Genomic DNA, 27,965 nt, shown 5'->3' on the forward strand with positions numbered 1-27,965 from the left:
TCTCTCCAAAGGAAGGGACAGATCTCAGGGCAGGATAGTATCGTTTTTACAGCAGTCTCTCAAGTCAGAATGGTCCAATCTTGCCTTGCTATTGTGTGAATACAATCAGAGTATATAAATTATCAGCACCATAATTTCATCACCTGCAAAACAAATATTATGACACAGTACTTGCTTCACAGAAAATAGGTATATGCTTAAAAGGGCTATGTAAGTGTTTGCTACTATTATTTTCTGTTAATGTATTTGATTTATTAATAACTTACTTAAATATTTAGAATGAGGTTATCTACTGGCTAATTCTTAATAGATAAGATCTCAAATGCAATTTACAGTGTGAGGACCCAATCCTGAAAATGAATCTGACCTGGGAGCATCTCTCCTGACCAGCCAATAGTCCATGCTTTTACTGTAACAATGATATCAAGAGGTCAAAGGTCCTAAAGATTCCTAGAAGCTAACCCAGAAAATAATCTCTCTTTTGACTCAGCTATGGGTGAACATGTGGGAGTTAGGACTACAGGAATCCTCGTTACAGCCTCAGTTTGAATTGATTGAAAAAGGCTTAATGGATTGCTGAGTCTTAACATCATTTAAGTAAGACCTGATAAGTATGTCCAAAAGGGTAATAAAATAATTCAGAAAGCCCTCATAAATATGAAACATTAAATATTTGCAATGTGTCATTCAATCAAACAGATAAGATCTATGCTTCAGAGAACAGAAACTCATAAAGCATTTAAATGAACATGAGAAAAGCATTAACTGAGGCACAAATTAAAACTGAGATAGCACAATGATCTCTATGGGCAGGAACTTTACCACATATCCCAGGAGACACAGCAAAGTATGGAGAAATAAGAGTAAAATAGGAATCAGAGATTCAAGAAAACAGCAAAGGCTCATCAGTTAAAAAAAAAAAAAAAAATTAGAAGAAAGGTATTAAGACCCCATGCATGATAAGCAATGTCTGACTAATTGACTGATTGACTAAAACACTCTCCACAAGGTTAAACTGAAGATTCCCTTTGTGAAATATTATTTTTTCATTAAGTCTGTAAACTTGAAAGTTTGGCTGAAGTACAGGACTAGCACTGCTCAAGCTTTCCTAATTAGTCTGCTAACAGCCAGAAAAAAAATAAAATTAAGACCCTCATCCCTTGACAAATTAAACCATTTCAACCATCAAAAAATAATGTGCTCAAATGCTTCAAAAGAATAGAATCTACTTAGAGATGGCTAAATATAGGTGTGGAGAAGGAGGACAAGGATAACATAATTCATGGTAGCCTAATGGAGAGCCATTCTGTCCACATTAATACAGTAGCAGTGAAAATGAAACAACTCACTTCAATTTCCTGACACAGAGCAGACCTCATCGGAAATTAACCTCTGTGTGTGCATGAGTGTGTGTACACTCTCTGTTTCCATAATGGCTGCAGTGTTTTTTGATGTTTTCCTGAAATACAGTAAATCCAGATTATAGAAGTATCTTGATCCCTGACCAGGAAAACCAGTAAAAGCTACCGATCTCCCATTTCTAAAGAACTTGGTTGTTGTTCAGTCACTAAGCTGTGTCTGACTCTTTTGCAACTCCATGGACTGTAGCCTACCAGGCTCCTCGCTGTCGATGGGATTTCCAGGCAAGAAAACCGGAATGGATTGCGATTTCCTCCTCCAGGGGATCTTACCGATCCAGGGATCAAACCCACCTTTCTAGTACTGGCAGGCTCAGTTCTTCACCACTGAGCCACCAGGGAAGCCCATTCTAAGAGCACTGAGTAATTAATCCAAAGGGACAAAAACAGTATGTGCTATACCATTAGACAGGGTTTAAAATTTTCTCTAAGGAAGAGTTTCTTGAGGAAGGTTTCTCAAGATTTTCTCTACTCAAGATAATATTTATGTTTTCAATAAAGACTAAAATGTGAAAATAAAAAAAAAAAAAAATGTGAAAATCGGGCTGTAGATCTAGTTATAATACATTAGGCAAGTCCTCAGAGCAACTGCTGTTTAAGTTGAGAGAAGAGAGTGAGGAGCATTATATCTATTAAATAGTCCTAAAGGGCTTCATGCTTACCAATAATCTTGTAAGGAATTTTGCATCTATTCTTATTGTCAGAAACAATATACAACAGTCTTTAGCAGATCATATTTCATTGTATGCCTTTTTGGCAAACTGCAAAAAAAAAGAAAAAATGATGTGATCAATCAATGAATAACTCCGCCAGTCAGAACATTAATAAAAATTCTCTTATACTTTGCCCTTAGATAAATGACTCATGAGAAAGGCCAGGAAAATAAACCACCTCACAAAAAATTCTCAGAGAGAAAAACATTCCCAAAATGCAGAGGAATGGAAGAGACACTACCCAGACAGGCCTCTTAGTCCACAATCTGACCACAACTATTTCTACCCTCTTCCATTACCAACATTTTTCTTTGGGATCTCCAATTCTACACCTATAAATGAGATAATAAGAACACCCCAGCCGCAATAAGCACACCATGTACCCAGTTCTTGGTTTCTAATACCATTCTCTAATAAAAGAAACCATGTCTTATAAAGAAACGGCTGATTGTAGGACTGAGGCAGGAGATACACAAGATGAGCATGAAGCATCTTATAGAGCCAGAAAGTAGAGACGAGGGGAAGGGGAAGACAAAGGGAAAGGGAAAGAACGACAAGAGAAAAACAAAAAACACACAAAAACACAAGGGAGTTTGTCAAAGGATACAAGGACCAAAGAAAAGAGTTCCCAGTGCCAACCTAGTACAATTTGAGTAACAAAATTAAGTAGTATTAGATTATAACTGAAAGCATAAAATAAACAGCCATAAGCTTAGGAAATAGCAACCCACTCCAGTGTTCTTGCCTGGAAAATCCCATGAACAGAGAGGAGCCCAGAGGGCTACAGTCCATGGGGCCACAAAGAGACTTGACTTACTGACTAAACAACAAACAGCAAAGTCTATACTAATACAAAGGTTTAGATAAAAAGAGACAGACAGATAATAAGGTACAATGGACAAACCTCATGAGCTGAAGAAGTCCAAATAATTTCTGTATACACTTCGCCCTCAAGGAGAAACCATTACACCGCACTCTTCAAATATGAGACACCCAGTGACTTCCTTCCAAAGGGTAGTAACAGTGAGGAAAGAAAGAAAGAGGATAACACTACAGTGGAGAAACCTGACCAACCCTGTCTCAGCCAGGTAACCCAGGTCAGCATCAACAGTGATAAATCATTCTGACCGAATACTCTGTTGACCTGACGTCACGACAATGGCACTTTAGCTCTGTGACCCTCCTCTCAAAATCCTTTAAGCCCAGACTAATCATGAGAAGGACACACACCAGTTGAGATTCACCCTACAAAACATTAGTCCGGTATTCCACAAACTGTCAAGGTCATCAAATACAGGAAACGTACCATAGCCACGAGAGGGCAAACAGGTATGACCCCAAAATGTAGTGTGGGTGCTGGATGAAATCCTGGAACAGGAAAAGGACAGTGGGTAAAAACTGAAAAGATGGGAAGCAGGTATGAACTTATTATAATAATGTGTCTGTATTGGTTAAAAAACTGCAATAAACATACCATAGGAACAAAGCTTTTCTAACAAGGGTGTAGGGTATAGGAAAACGTTCTGTGCTCTTGTCACATTTTCTTCTATAAGTCCAAAGTTTAAAAAAAAAATATATATATATATATATAAAGTTTATCTTTAAAAATGCCTGACTCACCTCTATGCAAGGCTTTATTTTTTAAGTTTATGGAAGAGGAGTTACTTACTGTTCAATGGATATAAAGTTACAGTAATACAAGAAGAGCAAGTTCTAGAGATCTGCTCTACAACACAGTAAATATAACGAACAACATTATGTTGTCCACTTAAAAATTTGTTAAGACAGTATGTCTCATTTTCAGTGTTCTTGAGCAACTGAACTGAACCATAAAAAAAAAGCAAGAAGACACAAACTCTTGGGAAGCAATGGATATGTTTATTACCTTGATTATGGTGATGATATAATGGGTGTACACAGATGTTCAAACTCATCAAATTACTTACATTAAATATGTGCAGTTTTTGTGTATCATACTTCAATAAAACTGTAAAGAACATTTATAGAAGTAGTTTGTTCACAGGCTACAACACCTGTATTCTTAAAATGTATTTTAAAAATTATATTTTTCCATTTGTTTTCCAAAAGAAACAATATATTTCATTTCATTTTGAGGGACTCTTGAGATTTGCTTTTCCACCCAATTATAAGAACTTTGAGTCAACTGTGATATTGGGTGGGGCTTTTCAGGAGGCTCATTGGAGAAGAAGAAGAGTTACCGGCAAAAATTACAAATTGCAAATGAGTTCCATTAGGTTGTTTCTTGACTATAGTTGAGACAGTCTGCTAAGATACACTGTAACCACTCTAATAAGGAATGCTTAATTATCACTAAGAAATGATCTCTATTAAAATTATACTGTGAGTTTTTTTTTTAACCACAGGTATTTTTATCTGATCATCTTACTATCTACTATTCTGTACAGGCAAAGAATACTTTGTACATTCTTCCTGCACTATTAATTTTATTTTTCTCTCTTAACTGTCAGTGATTTGCCTCATGAACAAAATGAATAACATCATTCATTTTAACATTCATTACATTGTTTGGAAAGAACTACTGAAAAACACAGAAAAAGGAAGAAAGTAGTAACATATATATATTTTAAAATCACAGCAACATGATAGGTAATTATATATAATTCAACCAAACATATATTTATTTTCCCAGCATCTTCTGAGAACCAGCCCCTCCTTCATTCCAGAGAAATTCCATGTAGTCCCTGTGTCTGGGAATGGATGTCCCTCTGCCTGGAGCTCAGGAATGGGCATGTGACCCTGGTCTAACTGAGCATCCTTCCCCTGGTCCCCTTTGACTGGTTTAGGGAACAGGCAATAGGGACAACTGTTAAATCATCAGAAAAAGTGCTGGCTCTTTCTCTGAGAATATAAATGTCTTCATGACAGAGGAAACCAGAAGTCATACTGTTGCCACATCTGAACAGTCTGAGAATAAAGCAAGCAAAAGTAACAAACCTGAAAAGCGAATAGAGAAGGAGAGTACTAATGACATAATTTAAACTGCTTCATGGAGCAGGACTTAAGACCGCTTCACCTCTTGGATGAACCCATTCCCATAAGCCAAAAAGCCTTAAACCTGTTTTTGATTAAGCAAGTATGCATTGCTATATCAGTTAAGATTGGGTTTAGCTGCAAGTGTCAGCAAACAAACAGATTTAAAAGGACGGTGGCTTAAACACACACAACTGCAGCCTGTATCTCTAGCATTCAGAATGCAGAGCTGGTACGGGAAGTTCTCCTCCCCCAAGTCTTACAGGACCACGTGAAATGCAGCTCACCAGGACAGCCATTCCAAGAATCTGACCCCCTCTCATGGGTTTAAGATGACAGCTAGACGTCCTGACATTGCATCAGCATGCCACACACAGAAAGAAAGAAGGGAGGAAGCCATGAGGTGACTTCACGGGTGGGTTCCTAGCAGCCACTTACATCTCACTGGCTAGAACTTCCTCAGTCACCTCTAGAAGCTAGAAAATGTCACCTCTAGAAGCTAGAAAATGTCAGTCATCTTTATTCTGGGAAGCCATACACTCCAGAAAAAAATTCTATTATCACAGAAGGAGGAAAGAACAGATATTTTGGGACAATCAGCCTCTGCCAGTCTGGGTTTCTACAATTTCCAACCAAGACAACTTATACAAATCATATGCTACATAATAGGTGTTCTTTCAATGACTGTAATTTAAAACAAAGAGAGAAACTTTTAAGGCATTAAATCACTGTGGTACTTCCGCTGTGTGAGTCTCACACAACAATACACACCCTCAGAATCCAGTAGTGTTAACATCTAACTTCACATTTTGGAAAATTAAAATTTTGAGAGCAGAGCTTTATCACATGGCCCAAGTTTGTTAACATAAGGATAGAAACTCAATAAGGAACTAAAACTACAATATATAAGGAAATTCTACAAAGAAAAAGACAAGAAACTCAATAGAAAATCTGCTAAAACATATGGATAAATGATTGACAGAAAGGGAAACACAAAGAGCCAACAAGAATATGACTTTCGCATTAAGAAAGAACAGATTGATGATACACACTGACTTTTACTCTCTCTCCAATTCAAATAAAATGAGAGGTAATAGATTTTTCTTCTGGCACAGGATGTGAGATGAGTCAATAATAGCAAATACATATATATATATATGGAAAGGCAAAAAGCAGATGGAGGTAAGGTAAATGATTTAGCAGACCCTAGAAAGCTGAATGAAGCTCAGCCAATTGGGAGGAAAACTGAGAAGCAACTCACTTAACCAACAAAACCTTCCAGAATCTCAGAGGCTGTCAGTTCCATGTGACTCTAGAAATGGGGGTAAAGTTAAGCTATAACAGGGAGACTGGTTGACAATGTCTCTGAGAATTAGTTAGATCTTCCAATACTTCACTGAATACACATGACCGCCCTCTCCAATCCTGGAAGAGGAATGCTTTGGTCTTTGGATAGAGCAAAGCATGGGGCCTCTACTTAGGAGTCCTGGGACTCTGTGAGGGTGGGGAAATCATACAGAGAACAGAGTTGGGGGCAAGCAGAGTGCTGAGATGCCCAGTTTTCTTCCCATTCACGTTTCACATGGCTGCCTGGCCTATACCTGTAGGCAGGAGTCTGGAAGATCCGTCTATGAGAAGCTAACTGGTCCTAGAATCAAGCCTACAGATACCTCCTGCCACCAGGGGCTCAACAAGCCATAGTCCAGCCAGGTGACTCTGCTGAGAAGCCCACATTCTAACGCAGAGCTTACAGAAAGCTGTTTGCTGCTCCCATCAGAGATTATGGCGATTGTAAATGCATTCGAACACAAAAAGAGGACATCATGAACAAAGGATTACTGTAAGAACAACAAGTGCTTTTGGAAATTAAAAATGTGACAGTAGAACAAAATGATATAAATAAAAGGATGGGAAGATGATGATGACATGACCATTCAGAAAGTAGAAGCAAAGACAGAACAGAAGCAAAATAATAATTGGAATTGAAGAAAAGTGGCATTGAAGTCCAGGATTTCAACCTGGGAATACGGGCATTAAAGAGGAAACAGAACGGGGAGATGAGCACAGCATGAACCAGGCACGACCCTGCCATGCTTCCCAAACTCCCTGAACTGAACAGTTGATAAGAAATTTTGAAGGAGCCAGCTTTGGAGGAAACAGTATTCCTGGATCCTCTGACATATTCCTATCTGGTCGCTTGCTATCTGAACTCAGTAAATGAATCAATTTGGATAACAAGAGATTTGTGTGTTTGAAAAAAAAAAAAGAATTTCCATAAAATAAGGATTTAAAAGTGGACAGAATGCTGAACCAGCTGCAAATGATAGAACCTGCAAAATTTGATGAAAACTGATCAACTGCATATCCTTGAGAAATTCAGGACTCCTGCAATAGGAAGAGCCTTCTACAAGATTCCAAAGAGAGAGAAAAGGCAAGCGGGGAGGGGAAATGAAAGGTCATCAACAGAAGTATGGAGAATCATAATGGCATCCAAATGGAAGCTGGAATGGAGAATACCTTCAAAATCCCAAAGCAAAATAACGTGCCACCCTATGTGCTGCAGACCCAACCACGCCATCAATCAAATACAAAAGTAAAGATATGCTAGATGTCAAACACGTACCTCTCCTACAAGACTCTTCTCAGGAAGGAGGAGACAAAAAGCAAAGGAGGTAAACAAAGGAGGAGGAACCAGGAGATAAGGAGACAGATGGCTCAAGAGAGGAAAAGGACTGACAAGTATGGGGCCGCAGGGCCACAGCTGTGTGCGAGGCAGGGCAGTGCCAAGACGCCAAGAAGAAGGCCCTGACGCAACACGAAGGCAAAGAGAAGAGAATCAGACAACTCAGGACTAGAGGAGGGATAAGAATTTTCAAAAAACTCAGCAAACAAAAATCCTGACAATACAACCTACAAGAAAGGAAGAGTTGACCTTTGAGTAGTGTCTCCATAGCTGTAATTATGTGAACACTTAATATGGATTGAACCAGAGCTGACACAATTACAGTGTGACAGCAAAGCCGTGGGTTTGGTACACAGAGCGGGTGGGAAAGGGTTCAATCCTGTTCACACACCGGAAATCCACAGATAAGGGCAAACACTAAAGGAAACAAAAGACAAGCTAAGTAATGCAAGAGTTAGAGATACAAAGGGTTTTTAATTGGAGTACAGTTGATTTACAGTGTTAAGTTTCAGTTGTACAGCAAGTGATTCAGATAAACATATACATGTATCTACTCTTTTTTAGACTCTTTTCTCATATAGGTCACCACAGAATATTGAGTAGAATTCCCTGTGCTGTAACAGGAGGTCCTTGTTGGTTATCTCATACATATTTAACAGTAGTATGTATATGTTCATCCAAGCTCTTGATTTATGCCCCCAACACATTTCCCCTTTGGTAACCATCAGTTTGTTAGACAATTGAGAGTATTTCCTCAGAAGATGGAAAAACAAGAAAAGACTTGCCGCTGTTTATTAACCGGCTGTGATGGTCAGTCTGTTTAAACTACGTGCAAACCAAGTTTTGATAAAAGCAAAAGAACAAAGTAAGGATTTCTGACAGAATTAGGAGGGCACACCATGTGGAGTCATGCACAGTGAAGAGACGTGAAACATGTCTAGGGCCATAAGGATGCGTAGAAGCCAAGACTAAAAATACACTGTGGACCAACCATATCACAGTGGTGGAGCTGGATGGGGGCAAGCAGTTCACACCAGAGGAGCTGACTTCATAGAGAGAAGATGCAAAGCCTTTAAGAGATCTGGGGCAGAGGATCCAGGTGACAAGTTTAGGACGATAAATCTGACAGCACTGAGCAAGCGGCTCTGGAGAATGACACAGAGACTCTAGTTAGAATATTTCACCAGTCCAAGTAAGAGTTATTTAGGGTCTGAATATCAGAAGCAGAAGATAAGAAGAGCTGGCAAGAATACAGAGGAGAACTATACCAAAAAAAAAAGATCTTCATGACCCAGAACCACGATGGTGTGAAGACTCACCTAGAGCCAGACATTCTGGAATGTGAAGTCAAGTGGGCCTTAGAAACATCACTATGAACAAAGTTAGCAGAGGTGATGGGATTCAAACTGAGCTATTTCAAATCCTAAAAGATGATGCTATGAAAGTGCTGCATTCAATATGCCAGCAAATTTGGAAAACAGCAGTGGCCACAGGACTGGAAAAGGTCAGTTTTCATTCCAATCCCAAAGAAAGGCAATGCCAAAGAATATTCAAACTACTGCACAACTGCACTCATCTCACACGCTAGCAAAGCAATGCTCAAAATTCTCCAAGCCAGGCTTCAACAGTACATGAACTGTGAATTTCCAGATGTTCAAGCTGGATTTAGAAAAGGTAGAGGAACCAGAGATCAAATTGCCAACATCTGTTGAATCATCAAAAAAGCAAGACAGTTCCAGAAAAATATCCACTTCTGCTTCATTAACCACAATAAAGCCTTTGACTATGTGGATCACAACAAACTGTGGAAATTCTGAAAAAGATGGGAATACCAGACCACCTGACCTGCCTCCTGAGAAATCTGTATGCAGGTCAAGAAGCAACAGTTAGAACTGGACATAGAACAACAGACTGGTTCCAAATTGGGAAAGGAGTATGTCAAAGCTGTATTTTGTCACCCTGCTTATTTAACATATACAGAGTGTATTATATTATATACATATTTAACATATACAGAGTATATCATGTGAAATGCCAGACTGGATGAAGCACAAGATTGCCAGGAGAAATATCAATAATCTCAGATATGCAGATGACACCACCCTTATGGCAGACAGTGAGTAGGACTAAAGAGTCTCTTGATGAAAGTGAAAGAGGAGAGTGAAAAGATTGGCTTAAAACCCAACATTCAGAAAACTAAAGTCATGTCGTCCAGTCCCATCACTTCATGGCAAATAGATAGGGAAACAAAGGAAATGGTGAAAGACTTTATTTTCTTGGGCTCCAAAATCACTGCAGGTGGTGACTGCAGCCATGAAATTAAAAGATGCTTGCTCCTTAGAAGAAAAGCTATGACCAACCTAGACAGCACGCTAAAAAGCAGAGACATTACTTTGCCAACAAATGTCCATCTAGTCAAAGCCATGGCTTTTCCAGTAGTCATGTGTGGATGTGAGAGTTGGACTATAAGGAAAGCTGAGTGCCGAAGAATTGATGCTTTTGAACTGTGGTGTTGGAAAAGACTCTTGAGAGTTCCTTGAACTGCAAACCAGTCAATCCTAAAGGAAATCAGTCCTGAATATTCATTGAAAGGACTGACGCTGAAGCTGAAATTCCAATTATTTGGCCACCTGATGTGAAGAACTGACTCACTGGAAAAGACCCGGATGCTGGGAAAGACTGAAGGCAAGAGAAGAAGGGGACGACAGAGGATGAGATGGCTGGATGGCATCACCAACTTGATGGATATGTTTGAGCAAGCTTCGGGAGCTGGTGACGGACAGGGAAGCCTGACGTGCTGCAGTCCATGGGGTCACAAAGAATCGGACACAACTGAGCAGCTGAACTGAACTGAATATCCATAAAGGTAAAGGACAATATAATAAGGCAGGGAGAATAGGAGAGAGAGTAATACTCACTAGAAATCAAGGGGATACATATCAAAGTAATCTATTCCTTTTTATCTATCAGAATGGTGTAAAATTAGAAAGGAGAACAGTGTTAAGTCTTTGCAGTGATTTGGGAAAAAGGAAAATTTTACACACAGCTGGTAGATGTTTAAACTAGTAGAGTCAGTATAGGAAAAAATAAAAATATGGTGTTAATTAGTGAAATTAAGTATGTTTAAGCCCTATCTCATCATTCATCATAAAGACACCTGTTTTGAAATCTTTAAGGCAACACTGTACTGATGGGAGCTGAAGGCACTAGGCTGACATTAGGGAATGGAAAAGTAAAATAGTAAGGGAATGTTATGAAATACTATGCCAAAGTGAAAACTGACAGCAAATTGGATCTTAAAATTGGAACTTAAAAATACAGTGTTGGGTGAGCACTGTAAGAAAGAAAAATGAGTTTTATAGCATAGAACCAGTTATGAACATTATAACACACACGTGCACACACATACACAACACCACTGACTACTCTGCAAGGACTCCTGCATACATACTCCACGTCCGAATGCATGCTTGGATGGTGGTGAGGAGCAGGGCATGACCGAGGGAAGAGGAGTGCAAGAGCACACCAAAAGAGCAAGGAAGTAACGTGAATAAAGCAGGAGAGGAGCCTTCCTCTCCACAAAGGAAGGTAAAGCATGATGGACTCAATTATCTATAGCCGAGGATCAAAACACCATCACCATTCACCCCTAAACCCCGCCCTCAAAGACAAAAGACAAAGACCAGAACTGAGATGAAGTAGAAGGAAATAGGGGCTTCCCAGGTGGCGCCAGTGGTAAAGAACCTGCCTGCCAATTCAAGAGATATAAGAGACACAGGCGGGTTCAGTCCCTGGGACGAGAAGATGTCCTGGAGGAGAGCACGGCAACACACTCCAGTATCGTTGTCTGGAGAATCCCATGGACAGAGGAGCCTGGCAGGCTACAGTCCTTAGGGTTGCACAGAGTTGGACACAACTGAAGAAATATAGGATGTGTCAAATTAAAAAAGAGAAAAAAGGGTTTGGAATCAGAAAACACATACTCCAAGTCTGGCTCCCAAACCTTTCTAGGTATATCGTCTAAAACAAATTATGTATTTTCTACATTATGTATCTTCTCTGCCTCATTTTCCTTATGCATAAAAAAAGGAAGACACTGTAACTTCTTACAATAACTGTGAGAATTAAACTAGAAAACTTCCCATCAATGTCAGGTTGCTTTTAAGCCCAGAAGCTGGAAGACAGTCTAAATTTAAAGTAGCCCTCATGTGGCATCACAAACATGGTACACAGTGTGTTAGCCTCTCACATCATGCCACAGGCATGCAGGCTCGTGGTGCTCACCTGCTGCCCAGCAGACAATCCTGAGAATTAATTCTGAATCAAATAAAAAAGGTTTCTTCTGTTTTTTTGGTACGTTTTCTACTAGTCCCACTCTTGAGAAGGCTAATTCTACTTAAAAGAAGCTTTCTGACACTCCATGGAAAGGAAATCACAATTGGTCCATTTATCAACACTGAGAATCAGTTAATACCCCAGGAAGCAGGCTACCTTACCCACCCAACGTCACACCCCATCGTCTTGGCCTGAAACACAGCATATACAATTCAAATGGGAGAATTCTTTCCCAGAAGCAAGTTTCTATTTCAGTTCCCTAAATTTTAAAGGCAATGTCCCTTGGACATGATCAGGCCACTCATAGCCATGAGTCAGGAATCAAGAAGAATCAAACATAATCCCTACTAGATAATGTCATCCCTCCTTTTCTGCTCTATTGTCCCACTATCACAGCTGAGGGGGAAAGCTGGAGGGCATTGGCTTTCTCTCCCTTGCATATAACCTGCTTATTTCTGTCTCCAAAAATTCCAAGGTACTCCACCCTTCAGCTGCTAGGCCTCTCCTCTTCATCTCTGCCAATCAACACCTGGCTTTCCCTCCAAAACCTCTGGAGTCTTCCCTGTGCTCTCCATCTATCACGGCCACACCAGCATTCACTTAAACTTATGCACATTAACTTATACCGAATCAGGAAACAGCCGTATTATCAGGAAACTCTATATCGAGATTTTCTTGGTCTATGCTTATACTAAGCATCTTCTGATGTTGTTTTGCTGTTGTTCAGTTGCTGAGTCATGCCCAACTCTTTGCCACTCATGGACTGCAGCATACCAGGCTTCCCTGTCCTTCACTGTCTCCCAGAGCTTGCTCAAATTCATGTCCATTGAGTATGTGATGCTATCTAACAATCTCATCCTCTGCCGCCCTCTTCTCCCTTTGCCTTCAATCTTTCACAGCATCAGGGTATTTTCCAATGAGTCAACTCTTCAGATACTTGTTATCATAAACTGAAACACCTAAAATAATTAAAGACGGACTATGTATCACAGTAGGTTAATATAGAATCTAACTGAATTTTATTAAATATAACATTCATAGACAAAAGTTTTTTTATTTGCCATTTGTGGTGAAAAACTATACTCCAAACATAATTTATACTTAATACATATTCCATATAATAGAACTCTCAACTTTCCATAAAACTGTAAAAATCATGATGGCAAGAAATACCACCTACCACTATCAACAGTAGTACCACTACCAATGAATGACAGTAATATAATAATAAACAATAAGGACTATGATGTGTTAGGGATCATACTAAGTCTTTTCAATGTATTAATTCATTTAACATCAAGCAACCCCAGGAGGCAGGCTTAACATCCCTATTTCACAGAAAAGGAATCAGTGTAGAGAGAAGGTAAAGACTGGCCAAAGTCACATACTCAATAAGCCACGAGACCGTATGCAAAGACAAGCAGTGAGAGGCTAGAGCTGTTTACCATCAACACACTGCCCCCACTGGCTTCCTAAGGCCAGACAGATGCTTCGTGAACAGTGGCACTTCCCTACCTGGGTACCGGGCTTCACACACAGCAGATGTTAAGTATAAAATGAATGCCTGAAATTTTAAATTACTGCACTGACCTCTCTGGATGAGAAAATGTGCTAAAAATACTGCTGAAAAGTGTATGAGTAGACGGATGAGAAGGAAAGGGAGGTGGAGGAAAATCAGAAAGCCTTTTGGCGTGTCTGAAGGAAGACAAAGAATGAAGGGTAAAGGGGACTAGAGACTCATTCATTGAACAACTGGAGACAAACTCATTTTGTGGGACAAGTGACTACAGAATATCGTTACGGGCATTTAAAGCCTTGTTTATTAGTTATAAGAAAAGTAATTTAAGTTACAATTTTTTGTACAAAATTCCAAATCCCGGTAAATTTTTCTGTGTACCATCAATAAGATAGGATTGTTGCTGTTGTTTAGTCATGCCCAACTCTTCGTGACCCCATGGACTGTAGCCCACCAGGCTCCTCTGTCCCCAGGCAAGAATACTGGAGTGGGGGGCCATGCCCTCCCCTCCAGAGGATCTTCCAGACCCAGGAATGGAACCTGCGTCTCCTGCACTGGCAGGCAGATTCTTTATACCACTGAGCCGCCAGGGAAGCCCATAGCTAGGATTAAGGTATGTTAAATTTGAAACTGCTCCTGTCTCCAACAGGTATTTCAGACAACTCACAGCATCAAAAGTCTTAGACCCAAAGGGGTTAAAAACAAAACACAGAAAGTCCAGCTCTAACTCTAAAGACTAACAACCACCCAGTTAGGCAAAACAGCAAGGATGATTCACAAAGGAAAGTCAAAGCAACTAAGAGTGATCATTTAAACTTCTAGATGCTTTAGCCAGAAATAATTTATGCACAATACAGAACATAAAAAAAAAGTTCAGGGCCCTGTTGTTAGGAGCTGGCGTCTTCTCATCAGCAACTTCAGCACCACAGAGAAGCAGCTCACTGAGGTCCACATCAGCTCCCTCGCAGAGGCCACGTCCAAAACCTGACAGGGACAGAAGGGGCAAGCAAGGAAGGGTGGGGACGTGGAAACGTGGTTTCAAGAGGACAGAACACAAGCAAACTTTGGGATTGGCAGGCTCAGATGACTCATTCTACAAATGAGAAAACACCTCATGACTTACCCAGGAGCACGCTACTAATGAGAGACAGCTTCAAGATCAGAGCCCAGGGCAGCTGTACTGCCGCCTCCCCGTTCATGCAACTTTTTTGGTGTTCTGAACATAGTACATACTTTACTGACTACATTAGACTCTCCAGAAAATGAAAAGCCCTGAGTTAATTTCCATTCTTGACAGAACTGCTCATTCCTCATTTCCCCAAGTGAAAACGAAAGGAGTACACAAGGACCTACTGTACAGCCCAGGACACTTGACTCCATTCTCTGTAATAACCTATACAGGAAAAGAATCTGGAAAAGAATGGATCTATGCATACGCATCACTGAGTTACCCTGCTGTACCGCTGAAACTAACACAACACTGTAAAGAATGGATCTATGCATACGCATAACTGAGTTACCCTGCTGTACCGCTGAAACTAACACAACACTGTAAATCAACTACCTGCCAAAATCATATAAAAATTGTAAAAATAAAAAAACAAAAGCAAAAGGAATACCCCTGTGATCTTACTAAGAAGACTGACTCACAAACTTAAACATCTTCAAAGTCCAGCTATCCTAATTAAAAATTAATGAGCAAAGATTTGATGTTAAAGAAGATAAAAATCCCATTGTTACACTGTACTTCATATTTACGCATGACATCTATTCCAAAGCATCATGACATTGCTATGAACAAAGTGCGGACTAATTGTTATAATTAACATCTTATGGGCAGGGAAAGAGAAGTTAAATTTTTTGTTCAAGGGCATCTACCAGGATGGATAAGAGTGACTGAAACTCTTTATGTCCCAGGAAACCTTGACATCACTGACGACATTATTATATATTTAAAAAACATGACAAAAATCATATCAAGAGAAACAATCAAAGGAAAGTTAATTGGAAGTTTCAGGAAGTCAAAATCTGCCCTTTACATTCTCCCCAAAATGCCTTGTAGTCTTAACAACAAGTAAGTTGGAAATTTAAGACTTCTGCTTCTCAAATCCATTCTAGTCACTTAAAAAAAGCAAAACACTGGCTAAAAAGCAACTTATTAGAAGAAGAAAAAATACATGGCGCTTTTGTTAATGGACCACAATAACAAATCAATGCAAGGCATTTACTTTGTCATCAAAGTATCTGAGGATACTTGTAAATTGTTTTTTTTCCTGGTTCTTTACAAGATGTCACAGAAAGCAACAAGGTTTATACCCCAGTAGGTAGGGTTTCTGTATCAATGTGCACAGATGATGCTTATCTCTGGAGTTTGCACACAAATTGCAGGCACAATCAAGATTCTTTAACCTACTCCCCAGGGCAGAATAATAGGCCTTTCAGCCTTCGAGCTGGTCTTAACTTCTCTGCAGGCAGAGTGCTCTGTGGCTCAGCACATGAAACAACCAAGACACATCCAAAGAGGGATTTACATTTAACAGAGTAGGGTATGGGTAAGCAATGACGACAGAAGAAACACCAGCGCTCATCTACCCCAAACACAGCTGTTCCCAGCAACAGACAGCCAGGAAGCAAGGGCTATCATGCACCAAGCCCGGGACCAGGATAAAGGGTGGCACAGCAAGACTCAGGAATGGGCCCAACAAGCAACAGTGGGTTGTACAAATGGGTAAGGACAGCAGAGGACACAGTTATGGGAAGCATCAAGTGTTAAGTGAGGCCGTCCACTTTAAAAGCAATTCTCAACCCCGTTCAGGGAAGATGGACACGCTTGGGACCACGGATACAGACAAACGCAACACCTGCCTGAAGAGTGAAAGGGAAGAGAAAAAGGTCAAGCAGCTCCCACCCAGAGAAGATGCTTGTCATAGGATGTAAGAGGTGTGGGAAGTACAGGGGAAGAAGGAAACGAGGGGTATGGAGGAAAACAAGGAGAACACCATGGAGCCCCTGCTAGAATTTGAGGTGAAAACCATGAACCATATTGAGGGCACACCCCAAGGCATCAGTTGTGCAACACACATGTAACCCAAATTTCACTGACTGTCACTTCTTTCTGAAGCATCTGTTAGGAGATTTTTTTTTCCCTGTATGTTTGCTGGTAGTTTTTAAGGCCTGTTTTTATTGCTCACTTGTCATTCTACTTACAGTAAAGATTAATAACACTGCATATGGTGTGTGATGAATAAGAAATCCAACTTATATGGCACTAGGTGTAAAATTATGCAGTTTATCCCTTTGAGTATGTACGAATCCTATTTAACATGAAGAGTTTCCTAAGCAGAGAAAAGAAGTGAAACTTATTCATGTATTTGTCATGCTCTGGTCTGCAAATAGGCTCAGAAAAGTAATCTGTGAAAATGAAAATTGTGTTACCCGACTCTACTGTCAAACTGAAAAATGTTATTTCAAAGTTACAGTAAACTTCAACTCATCCAAAATCTACTCAACCAAAAAGCCAAGATTACCATAATTTGTTTTGCTTTAATTCTACATGTAAAAGAAGAGTGGAAAAATATTGAAAAGCCATGTCTGCCTTGTTTGGGAGGCAAAGGGGGTGAAATTCAACTTGGTGGGAAAAAAATCTGCTTACTCCTCCTTCCATTGTGAAACCTCTTAAAGGGGAAAGTGCAAGACCTGGAGTTAGAGAACATTCATGACTCTTCAGATAAGGAAAAGGAGGTTCAGGACTCCAGCGTCAGAGAAAGTTGTAGTGCTCTGCATAACTTGAGAGCCCAGAAGTTTGGTTTTTTGTTTTTTTTTTAAGTTACTGGGAGCCATTAAGGGATGAGAGGAGAAGGGTTAAGGTCAACTATGGGCTGCCAGGCACAGCTGTTGGAACCTGACAAGGAATTTTTTTTAAAATATGGTCTAGTATTCCATTTCAAGCTTTTGTTTGCTTCTGGACGCCTTTCAGTTTCCCTTATCTTCCACAAAGCTAACTCTAGAGGGGCTTCTAACAAAAAGGAAGGGCAAGGGGTTCAGAGTGTAACTGGGGAGGTACCAAGTGCGATGGGACAGTCAGTTCGAGATGGAGAGACAGAGCAGGCCAGCAGGCCAAGTGTCCCCAGACTATGCCCAGCCCCAGGCTCAGGACGGGGCTCTGACCTCCGCCCACTATTTCCGAAAAGGGTCCAACTAAACTCACTAGACTCTCAAAGAATAGGTTACAGGTTTTGTCCTCTGAGAAGACAGATTTAAAGCAACTGAAATAGTAGCTACTATATGATGTCTTTTAAAACCAGAGTACAAGCCAAATTATCTATCAGTGACAAGATTTTCAAGATATATATCCATGAGTCGCCTCCATCTCTTAAACTTGAGTAACAAACTATTTTTCCTGTCAGCTTGTCATGGACATGCAAGGGAGATGAGTTAAACAGCTGGCCACAAAGTATAACTTAATTCAACAGCTTTATTAAAAAAATCTATATATTCTCTCCTTTCAAAGTGGGTATGAAATTCAAAACTCATTAGATTCAACAACTCTTAAAAGTTAATTTTTGTTATACCTATGAGGAATGAGGAAGAATAAGGGAAAAATAAAATGAAAAAGACTAAAATAACACACACAGGGAGAATAAGATGAAAGGTAAAAAGGAAGGAGTTAAGAAGTACAGTGAGGAAAAGAACCAGATGAAAAGAGAGATGGAGACACAGGAAAAAAAGCAAAAAGTAAAACAAAGTTAATGCAACCACTTTTTAACAAGTTTCTCAAAGCTTCAGTTTTCTCATCCATAAAACAGGTCCAAAGAAAAACTCATAACTTCATCATTTAAATAATATTAATAAATGCAAAAACCACATATAAAAATGCATACCATATATAGTCAAGAGTAAGAAGTGCAAGCAATAAAGAGGAGACCTTAATATATAAGATGACCTTGAATGAAACTGTCATTGTGAACTTGGGGGTATTCCTATAATCTACTCTGAAATGTTCACTGACCTCTCTTTACAGGTGTTAACTTCTTGAACTTTATTCCTGATGAAGTATTCATTTCAGCTCAGCAGAAAGAAAATTATTTTTCCAATATACAGGGATAAGGGGAAATGTAAACCTTGGTCCCTTGTGGGGCCTAGTACTCGGATGGAAATGAAGATGAATCTTTTAAACGAGGGCCTTGAGGTATTGTAGAACAAAATAACATTATAAGTCATTATAAGTCATCATCTGAATACGCCACGTTTACTTTGCTCTTTCTACATAGCAGACACCACACTAAAGCCTTTCAGATCTGTTCTTTCAAAACTTCATAACAATCCTTTTACGTAGGTTCTTTTATTAAGTTCATTTTACACAGGAGAAAACTGAGGACCCAAACATAAGTCACTTTCCTGGGGTCCCAGCAACAAAGGGGAAGTCAGATTTCAAGCCTGGCTTTTAAAAACCTATACTAAATTTCATGATCTGTAAGTATCAGAGAAAGAATCAATTAAAGCCAGGAAAGCTTTACTACAAGCATATTACAGTTTTTTCTTAGTTTTCCCCCAAACAGCAAGTCTAATATTGAATATAAAGTAACTCACAATTCGATTCATTCATCCAATTTCCACTAATACTTCTTAGATAGTGAGATTTTATGAAAGTGACACTTCAGGGTCTTAGCTTCTTCATCTGTAATTGAGAATGTTCCAAATGATGCCCCCAATTCTACTGAATAATATAAAATTATTCTGCAACTCCTCCCACACCATCCCAGAAATCCTAAGGCAATAACGATCTTTTTCCTGTTGAAACATGGTGGACTCTCTCAATACATGTCTTCTAGAACAGCTTTAAGGAAGCACCCACCTAAACAAAGGTTTCATTACCTTCAAATATGCAGAAATCCAGGCCATGCCCTCTCATCCTTGACTTCTGTCAGAGCCCTGCTAAACTGTTAACTGTTACTGAATAAGAAATGTAAGGATTGTGCTCTTTTAATTAAATAAAAAATTAAGAAGTAAACAAGAGGTTTAGTCGTATATAAACACCTATACCAAACACTTTGGCTTTTTTTTTTCCTTGCACTAGGGTTTGCTATTCAGAATGAAAGTGCCAGCAGAACCTTCCTCAGTTGGCTGAGACTGTGGTTACCCTACTTCTAATAAACAAGGCGGCTTCCTGTCTCTGACGTCTCATTGCTCAACAGGGTTGAATCATGGCAGCGTGCACAGCCATGACCCCTAAGTGCACTCATGCTAAAGAGTGTCTGCTTTGATTCACTCCTATTGTAGGAAACTACTTATCAGAGGACACCTCTTGCTTTTTGAATTGAAAATACTTGCATCAGTGAAGCTGAAAAGGAGCGAATTTCTCATGCTCAAACTTAGTATCTCATTATCTCTAAATTTATCTCCATTTGGTTGAGGTCCCTGGACTTTTTCTAAGTCTCCGAAGGGCCTGAGCTCTGTGTACATTTTTAGACCATTTCAAAAGTGGTTAAAACAGCATCCGGTAGGTGATTTTCAAATCAAATATTCACTTATGCTTTTCTGAAGGATCTTCAGTGTGGGGGCCCACAAGGCTGAGTTCAGAATCAGAAAATTTAAATGCAGTTTATGTTATACAAAAAAAAAAAAATTGTTTACAAGTGATAGATCTTTTTCTTAAGGGTTTCAGAGATACAATGGAACAGTACTTTCTCCCATGTTGGGGCTGTTCTGTGGTCCTTTACTGTCCAGCACAGTATTCAATTTGTTTTCAATATGCTAATAAATTATACATGGTCCACATCCCACTTCCTTTACTTTGCTCATAAACCCCTACAGGACTATGCCAGCAGAAAGGGCAGGCTTTGCATTTCTGATCTGAGTTTTTAAAAAAAAGGAAAAGAAAATAGAAATCTGTCTTGCTGTAAAGAACAGACTTGGACTCAGTGGGAGAAGGCGACGGTGGAATGATTTGATAAAATAGCATTGAAACATGTACATTATCATGTGTAAAACAGATGACCAATGTGAGTTCAATGCATGAAGCAGGGCACCCAAAGCAAGCACTCTGGGACAACCCAAAAGGATAGGGTGGGGAGGGAGGTGGGAGAAGGGTTCAGGAATTGGGCGGGGGGGAATACATGTATACCTGTGGGTGATTCATGTTGATGTATGGCAAAAACCATCACAATATTGTAAAGTAATTATCCTCCAATTAAAATAAATTTTAAAATTAAATATTTATAAGTATATAAAAAAAGAAATGTCTTGCTGCTCTAAAAACAAAAAAGACTGCATTTCCAGCTTTCCACCAACACCATCTTCCTTACCCAGGGCCCCCTGCTCTGTCGGACAGCCCTGGTGCCTTGATATTGAGCATCGCTTTAGATCACACGGGAAGGCTAGAAACACTCCCCGTTGTCCTCCTGCCTGGGCTGTTACACAAGCCCTCGTGCTTCCTGGAGATGTCAGAGTCCCAGCCGGTGTGAAATGGTGATGCTGTCAGTCAGCAGGCAAATTTTCTGCTTCTGAAAACCCGCTCTCTCTCGGAGCTTCCTCTGTGCAGCACTTCCAGCTGCCTTGGAGCACCGTGTCAGAGCATGAAAATAGCTCCAGCCTGATGACTTCACTAGTTCTCACAAACCGGCCAGTTGGCGGAACTCGCCTGCAGTCTGCTTCTGAAGCGAAGGCAGTGTTCCTTTCCCCAGCACCCCCTAATATGAATATTCAGTTTCATTGTGACTCTGGAAGAAGTCTCTTTTTTGAGGTTAGAGTCAAACCTTAACACCAAAATGTCCAAATGCTGTGGGAAGGCCTGAAAGAAAAGAGCTACTAAAAACTGACAGCCAAGACGAAACAACCTTGAGGCTAGATTAGTATTTTTCAGGCTCAACTTTAAGGCCATCAAAGCTGCTTGGGAAACCAACCTTATATTCCATAACACGTTCTCATTTCATTCATTTTTAGGGCCAGGTAGCTTCCTGAAGAACATGTGCAATAACTAATAATCACACACACTTTTAAAGCCCTATTTCTCATCTTTACTCGTTTTCTACAAGTAAGAAGGCTGACAAGGTATCTAAGTAAGAATTAATCACCACTACACCTAATCAACCAAAGCTGACTAAGGGCCTCTACAAAGCATGTTCTGCAACCACGGCAAGCTTTAGTGATGAATGCTCAAACAGATTTCAAAATTAAAAAAAGAAGCACAAGGTATTTCATGCAGTGGAAAAGGTGATCTTTTGTATGAGATTACCAAATTTTCTTTTAATGTTTATCATGTTCCCTTATAGAGCTTTTTTACTTCCCTTTTCATTGAATACATGCTAGTTAAGAGACTATTCTAGAAGGAAAGTAGGAGCCTCTGACATCCCAGTATCATAACTCAGTGCTAGGTCTGCACTCACTTTGATTCTAAAACAGAGCATTTAGATTAACTGCTTCAGTGCCCTATGGACACAAGATTTATGCCCAGAGGAAGAGCTCCCGTATGACTCTCTGGATACCGGGCTAATGAAATAATGCGGTTCACTGATTTAAGATGGTTCCACTAAAAGGGGTGCAGGAACTTGCTCCAAAAAGACAGAAAAGCACTAACACTCTACTCCCATTGCCCCTCAATTCCTCTCCCCTCTGTCACAGTCACCAGCAACATCCAAACAGCACTGCCGTCTCGCAGCCATGACGACGTGACACCTCTCCACCAGCTCCAACCAAAACATCACAAAGGAATCATCAGAAAACACATGGGCACACAGGTGACTGTGAATTAGTAAAACGCGCTCTATTGTAGGATCATTTGTTCATTCTATAAAGTTCATTCTATAAATATATGCCGACTATGTAGCGTGTGGCAAGTATTATCTATGTACTGCCTACAAACATGAACACTGCCTTCAAGGCTTTCACTCTCTCAATCACTTTAGTTAGGTATTATAGAGCCAGGTGGCCTTAACAAGATGAGACAGCCTGCTGCAAGGTTTTCCTTATGTTAATGCAAAGGTTTAGAAAACTTGGTCTTTTTTTTTTTATAGTACATCCAAAGAAGTGTTGAATTCCTTTAAAAAAAAAATTTGGGGGTCATTTGGGGCATAGTTCAGGAAAATAACCATGAAAATTAAAGACATGTCTCTCTCCCACAGAAGCTAATAAACAAAGATATAACAAGAGATTCTAAATGAAGAACAGTCAGTTATAAATGTCATTACAGACAGAATAATTCACACAGTGATGGAACAGGCTAAGTAGTTTCAGATGGCGACTGCACTAACCATCAAATTTTAGAATCATAAAGGACGGTAGTTAGATGTAGTAAAAATCTTGTATTTTACTAGTGATGCCTAGAAAAGTCATGTGATTTATACAAAGTCATGGTGGTGTTATCATTTTGGAATCAAGATGCTTTATTTATCCTGTATTTTCCCAATTATACTGTTTCTCTCTCTCACACACACACAAACACACACACTCACCTTATACTACGTGTCTGAAACATATACAAACACACAGATGCACACATGCTTGCTTGCCCCCAGTTCTTCTACACACACTATATTACTCTGATTCAGACACACCACTGTGTGGAATTCACATATACATACACACATACATTACACTACTCTGACACACATTTCTTTGCGTACACACACATATATACATATGTGCATCAATCACACCACTGTTCAGTTCTTACAACTTACTCATATATGTATCATACTACTTTGTGCCATAAACACACACACACACCCCTTATATTACTACTACTGTGTATGTGATTTATAGTCACACACTTCATACTGGCATAGATACATACTAATAAAATTTAAAACTGTAAAATCACCTTCATATTCAAAATACTATTTTTCAGTGTGAGAAATTCAAATGTTAAATAGACACTCATGTAACTACTTCAAAGTTGTGTGTGTCAGTTGCTCGGTTGTATCCAACTCTTTGCAACCCCATGGACTGTAGCCCACCAGGTTCCTCGGTCCATGGAATTCTCTAGGCAAAAGTACTGGAGTGGGTTGCCATTCCCTTCTCCAGGGGAGCCTCCTGACCCAGGGATCCAACACTACCAGCAGATTCTTTACCATCTGAGCCACCAGGGAAGCACGTGTACCTCACAGAAGTTCCTAACTTGAAAGCAAGAGACATACGTAGGTAAATACGATGATGTGGAAATTCCCTGAGCCCATACCTATCCACTTACATCCATTCAAATCCATTTTGCTCCTTGGCTCGAGAATGAGGATATTAGCATTGTTTCTGTTGTGCTGTTTTCCATCATACTTGGTAAAGAATGGATGCAGAGCAACCAGCAACAGAGAATAGTACTATATGCCCCTGCTTCAAGACAAGTCCCCAGTTTCTAAGCAATAAAGCAGTGTTAGAAGTGATGTGGAGAAAGTACATGAGCAACATGGCTTAGGACCCCAGCTACAGAGTGTGACCTGAAGGAACAGTCTCTCTTCTACTCAAGGGCTGACAGCCTGGAGAGCTCTTTCTTACAGGGGTTATAACCAGCAATGATGAGGCCTTCTCAGGGACTTTAGGAAAAGAGGATGTGACCAAGCAAGAGACAAAAATAAAGAAGACTCTTCATGGTAACCAGCAGATGGAATAACTCATCAGCACATATAAGATGTCCCTGGGCACCCAGACACAGAAGGATTAAGGTAGCCTTTAAAGGAGGTTGGGGGTCAGCTGTAGAGACACAGACAGACCTAGAGACTACCATACAGAACGAAGTGAGTCAGAAAGAGAGAAACAAGTATTGTTTATTAATGCATATATGTGGAACCTAGAAAATTATATAGATGATCTCACTTGCCAAACAGAACTACGGACACAGAAGCAGAGAACAAATTTACAGACACCAAGAAGAGAGAAGAAAGGGTAGGATGAATTGGGGGAATGGGATTATACACTATTATACACTATTATGTATAAAACAGAAAACTAATGAGAATCCACTGTATAGCACAGGGAACACTAGTCATCGTTCAGTGGTGACCTGAATGGGAAGGAAACCCAAAAAAGAGGAGATACATGTGTACATTTAGCTGATTCACTCTGCTGCACGGCAGAAACAAACGCAACACTGTAAAGCAACTATACTCCAGTATGAAAACTAATTTTAAAAAAAGAGGCTGAAAGTCCTGCAGGAGCAGGTAGGGGCATCACAGGAAATGTGAATTCTGTGGATGATAGTGTCCCTTCCTATCTACGGACTAGCAAGACCAACAGATGCAGAGATGATACTGAGAAGGTGAGAGAGAAGTGGAAATGGAGACGCCTGTGTTTGTGGGTTTCAGGGTGTCCTCTATTATTCTTAAGACGTCTACTGAAGCAGATGGTGAATATTTGGAACACTTGCTTTCTTAAGCTACTTGCTCTAATAGTCTAGCATGCTTTTCTTTATCCATAAATAATTGTCTTTTATTATGAAATATAGCCACTTCAACTCATATACACTGTATACTGAAAAAGCCTGAATAGTCAACTAGGAGGCACTGCTTTTATGATCCTTTCCATAGCAGCCTCAGAGTTTTAAATAAGATAGTGAAAAGAAACACCAAGAATAATGGTAATGTAATATGAGTATATTTCTCTGAGTGTCAGATCGAAGAGTTTTCACCTAACACTGAAAAATCAAAGACTGGGAAAGCGCTGCCAAAACTAACAAGAGATTATCATACTAAGCAAAGTCGGTCAGAAAGAGAAAGACAAATAGTGTATGATATCACTTACATGTGAAATGCAAAAATGTGACACAGATGAACTTATCTACAAGAGAGAAACAGACGCATAGACACAGAAAATGATTTGTGGTTGTCAAGGGGGACATGCATGCGGGAGGGCAGGATTAGGAGTCTGGAGTTAACAGAGGCAAAACAGTATATATAGGATGGATAAATGGAACAAAGTTCTACTGGACAGGACAATGCCCTGAGATAAACTATAACTGCAAAGAATGTGCATATATGTGTAAAACATGTAACTTTCACAGTAACACAGAAGTTAACACAGTATCGGAAATCATCTGTACTTCAATAAAATGTTTTTAAAAAGACAGCACCATCACTCCAAACATGGAATACAGCAATAACATGTCACTAGCCAACTCTTAAAAAAATGGGGCATTATCCCTAAAAAGGAAACACACAGCTTAAAGAAAATAAACCTAGGTACTTTGAAGACCATTTTAAAGACCTTATCCATAGCTCAAGATAAACATTTGCCAGGGATTCAAACGATTAGGTCCTGGGTAGAGGTTTAGAGGAACCAGGGTCAGAGGGGACACACATAGCTAACGCTTTTCAAAAACTGGAATGCGAGTCCTATCAAGGATACAAGGAAACCCTCAAAGATTAGTAGGTCAAGGACAAGCTACTCATCAGGCCTGCCAAGAAAAAATTTGACAGTAACCTTACAAAGTCCTCCAAAGCCAATAAAAAAAGAAAAAATGTTGCTTAAAAAGATAAAACTTCGGGAAGCAAAGTAAGATTTTCTGCAAAGCAAAAAGCAATGTACTTTAGCATGAAAGGCAGAAAGAAACCGAATAACTGTTTCCTTGGTCTTTATCAGTGAAAGTATTAAGAGTACTGCAAATACCAATTCTGAAACAGAGAAACTGCAGGACCTAAATCAAAGACTGACAGAGTCGTTTAAAGGCGGGTCTAAATCTAACTGCTAAATAAGATGCAACAAAAATTCAACTGGCATTATCACACAGTTAAGGATTCAAGGCAGATTTTGAGAACTGTTGGCTCAAATATAAAATTCTAATTACGGGCGTTCCCTGATGGCTTAGATGGTAAAGAACCTGCCTCCAGTGCAGGAGACCTGGGTTTGATACCTGGGTCGGGAAGATCCCCCGGAGAAGGGAATGGCTACCCACTCCAATATTCCTGCTTGGAGAATTCCATGGACAGAGAAGCCTGGTGGGCTACAGCCCATGGCATCGCAAAGAGTCAGACACGACTGAGTGACTAACAGTGAACTGAACTGAATGCCCTCTAGGGGAATAAAATGCAAAAAAAGAGAGGATATATGTATAAGTGATTCACTTTACCAGAAACTAACACAACATGATAACCCAACTATATTCGAGTTAAAAAATTAAGTTAAAAAAAGTCTCATTACAACCAGCCCCTGTGCAGAGGATGCAGTTGCTAACAAGGATGCCCAAGCAGAAATTTTCAAAATGAAGGAGTTTCAAGTAGTAGAGAAAACAACATGTTGAGAGACAAAAACAAACAGGAATTGATGGCAGAGTATTGCTGAGCACTCATTCTACTGGAGAGCTATCAACAGACTGGAGCAAACCCAGGATCAGTTTTAAAAATTACATTTTACTGTGATTAAAGCAGGAGACAAATGACAGACAAACAGATGTACAAACGCAAGGATGTCCAGAAGACAGGTGCTTCCAAGTGGTCTTATTTAACATTTTTAAAAATGATGTTGAGGACAGAGTACACAGGGAAGCAGGCACATTTCTAGTCAGCTCTTTTAATACCAAAATGCCAAGTAACCGAGATAACCATGTTTTCAGCATCAATCAGACAAACATGGTAGAAGGCTTTGAACCAACTTCCACTTAACCAACTGTCCAGATGGACCAATGAGCTCCACTCTCCTTGCATGATAAATCATGCTGACTGATGCACCAGGGATCTTCCCCACCAGCAGTCTCCTTCTGGAGCACAGCGAGTGTCTCTGCTGCCATCAGCTGAGCATATTTGTAGTAAGAGTAGTTTTGACCCTAAACCTGTTTATGCAGTTATATTTTAATAATGTGATTTTTATTCAGTGATGTAGCAAAGAAGTGAAATAGGAGCATGAAAAGAAAATGTTCATTTTCTATGAGAAATACGTTGCATGCTTTCAAAATTTTCAAAGCTTCGTCCATAATAAAGTAATAATTTCTAAAGCTCCCAGTGAATAAGGCATGGACATCATAACTGTACAATGGGAAAATATCTTTCAAAGGACTTTAATTTCACTTTTAAAAGAAACGAATTGGAAATAACATAAAATCCACTATTGGTTTTGGTAAGAAAGATAATACTGAATCCCATTTTTGGGTTCACACTGAAAGAAAACATCTTGGTCTTACAAAAGGTTTGTAACAGAGAAAAAAACATGTATAAGTTCTATGTCTAAAATATTCTAGATATGTATACATCATGTTTATGTCTCTGTGTTTTAATAATTTTTCTGACTTACTGATCAACTATTGATTCCTACTTCTTTTGTGAAGAAAAGTTTTACTATTCTTACTTCTTTTGTGAAGAAAGTCTACTATG

General features: G+C 39.6%; 1 protein-coding gene across 17 annotated transcripts in view; it reads right to left on the reverse strand.

Annotated features, from left to right (window-relative positions):
- The window catches only part of KLF12 (KLF transcription factor 12), a 567,887-nt gene that overhangs the window by 430,826 nt on the left and 109,096 nt on the right, over positions 1-27,965 (reverse strand). For 3 of the 17 annotated variants that reach the window (XM_070800617.1, XM_070800608.1, XM_070800625.1), the window contains exon 1: positions 1-27,965. This exon is cut by the window's right edge. The exons of 6 other annotated variants lie outside the window; for them this stretch is intronic. The gene's annotated coding sequence lies outside the window, so the exon portion shown is untranslated. 8 more of the 17 variants (XM_070800622.1, XM_070800612.1, XM_070800619.1 and 5 more) reach the window with 5 other exon arrangements.

Source organism: Bos indicus, chromosome 12 (genome assembly GCF_029378745.1).
Source record: "Bos indicus isolate NIAB-ARS_2022 breed Sahiwal x Tharparkar chromosome 12, NIAB-ARS_B.indTharparkar_mat_pri_1.0, whole genome shotgun sequence".
Classification (NCBI taxonomy): domain Eukaryota; kingdom Metazoa; phylum Chordata; class Mammalia; order Artiodactyla; family Bovidae; genus Bos; species Bos indicus.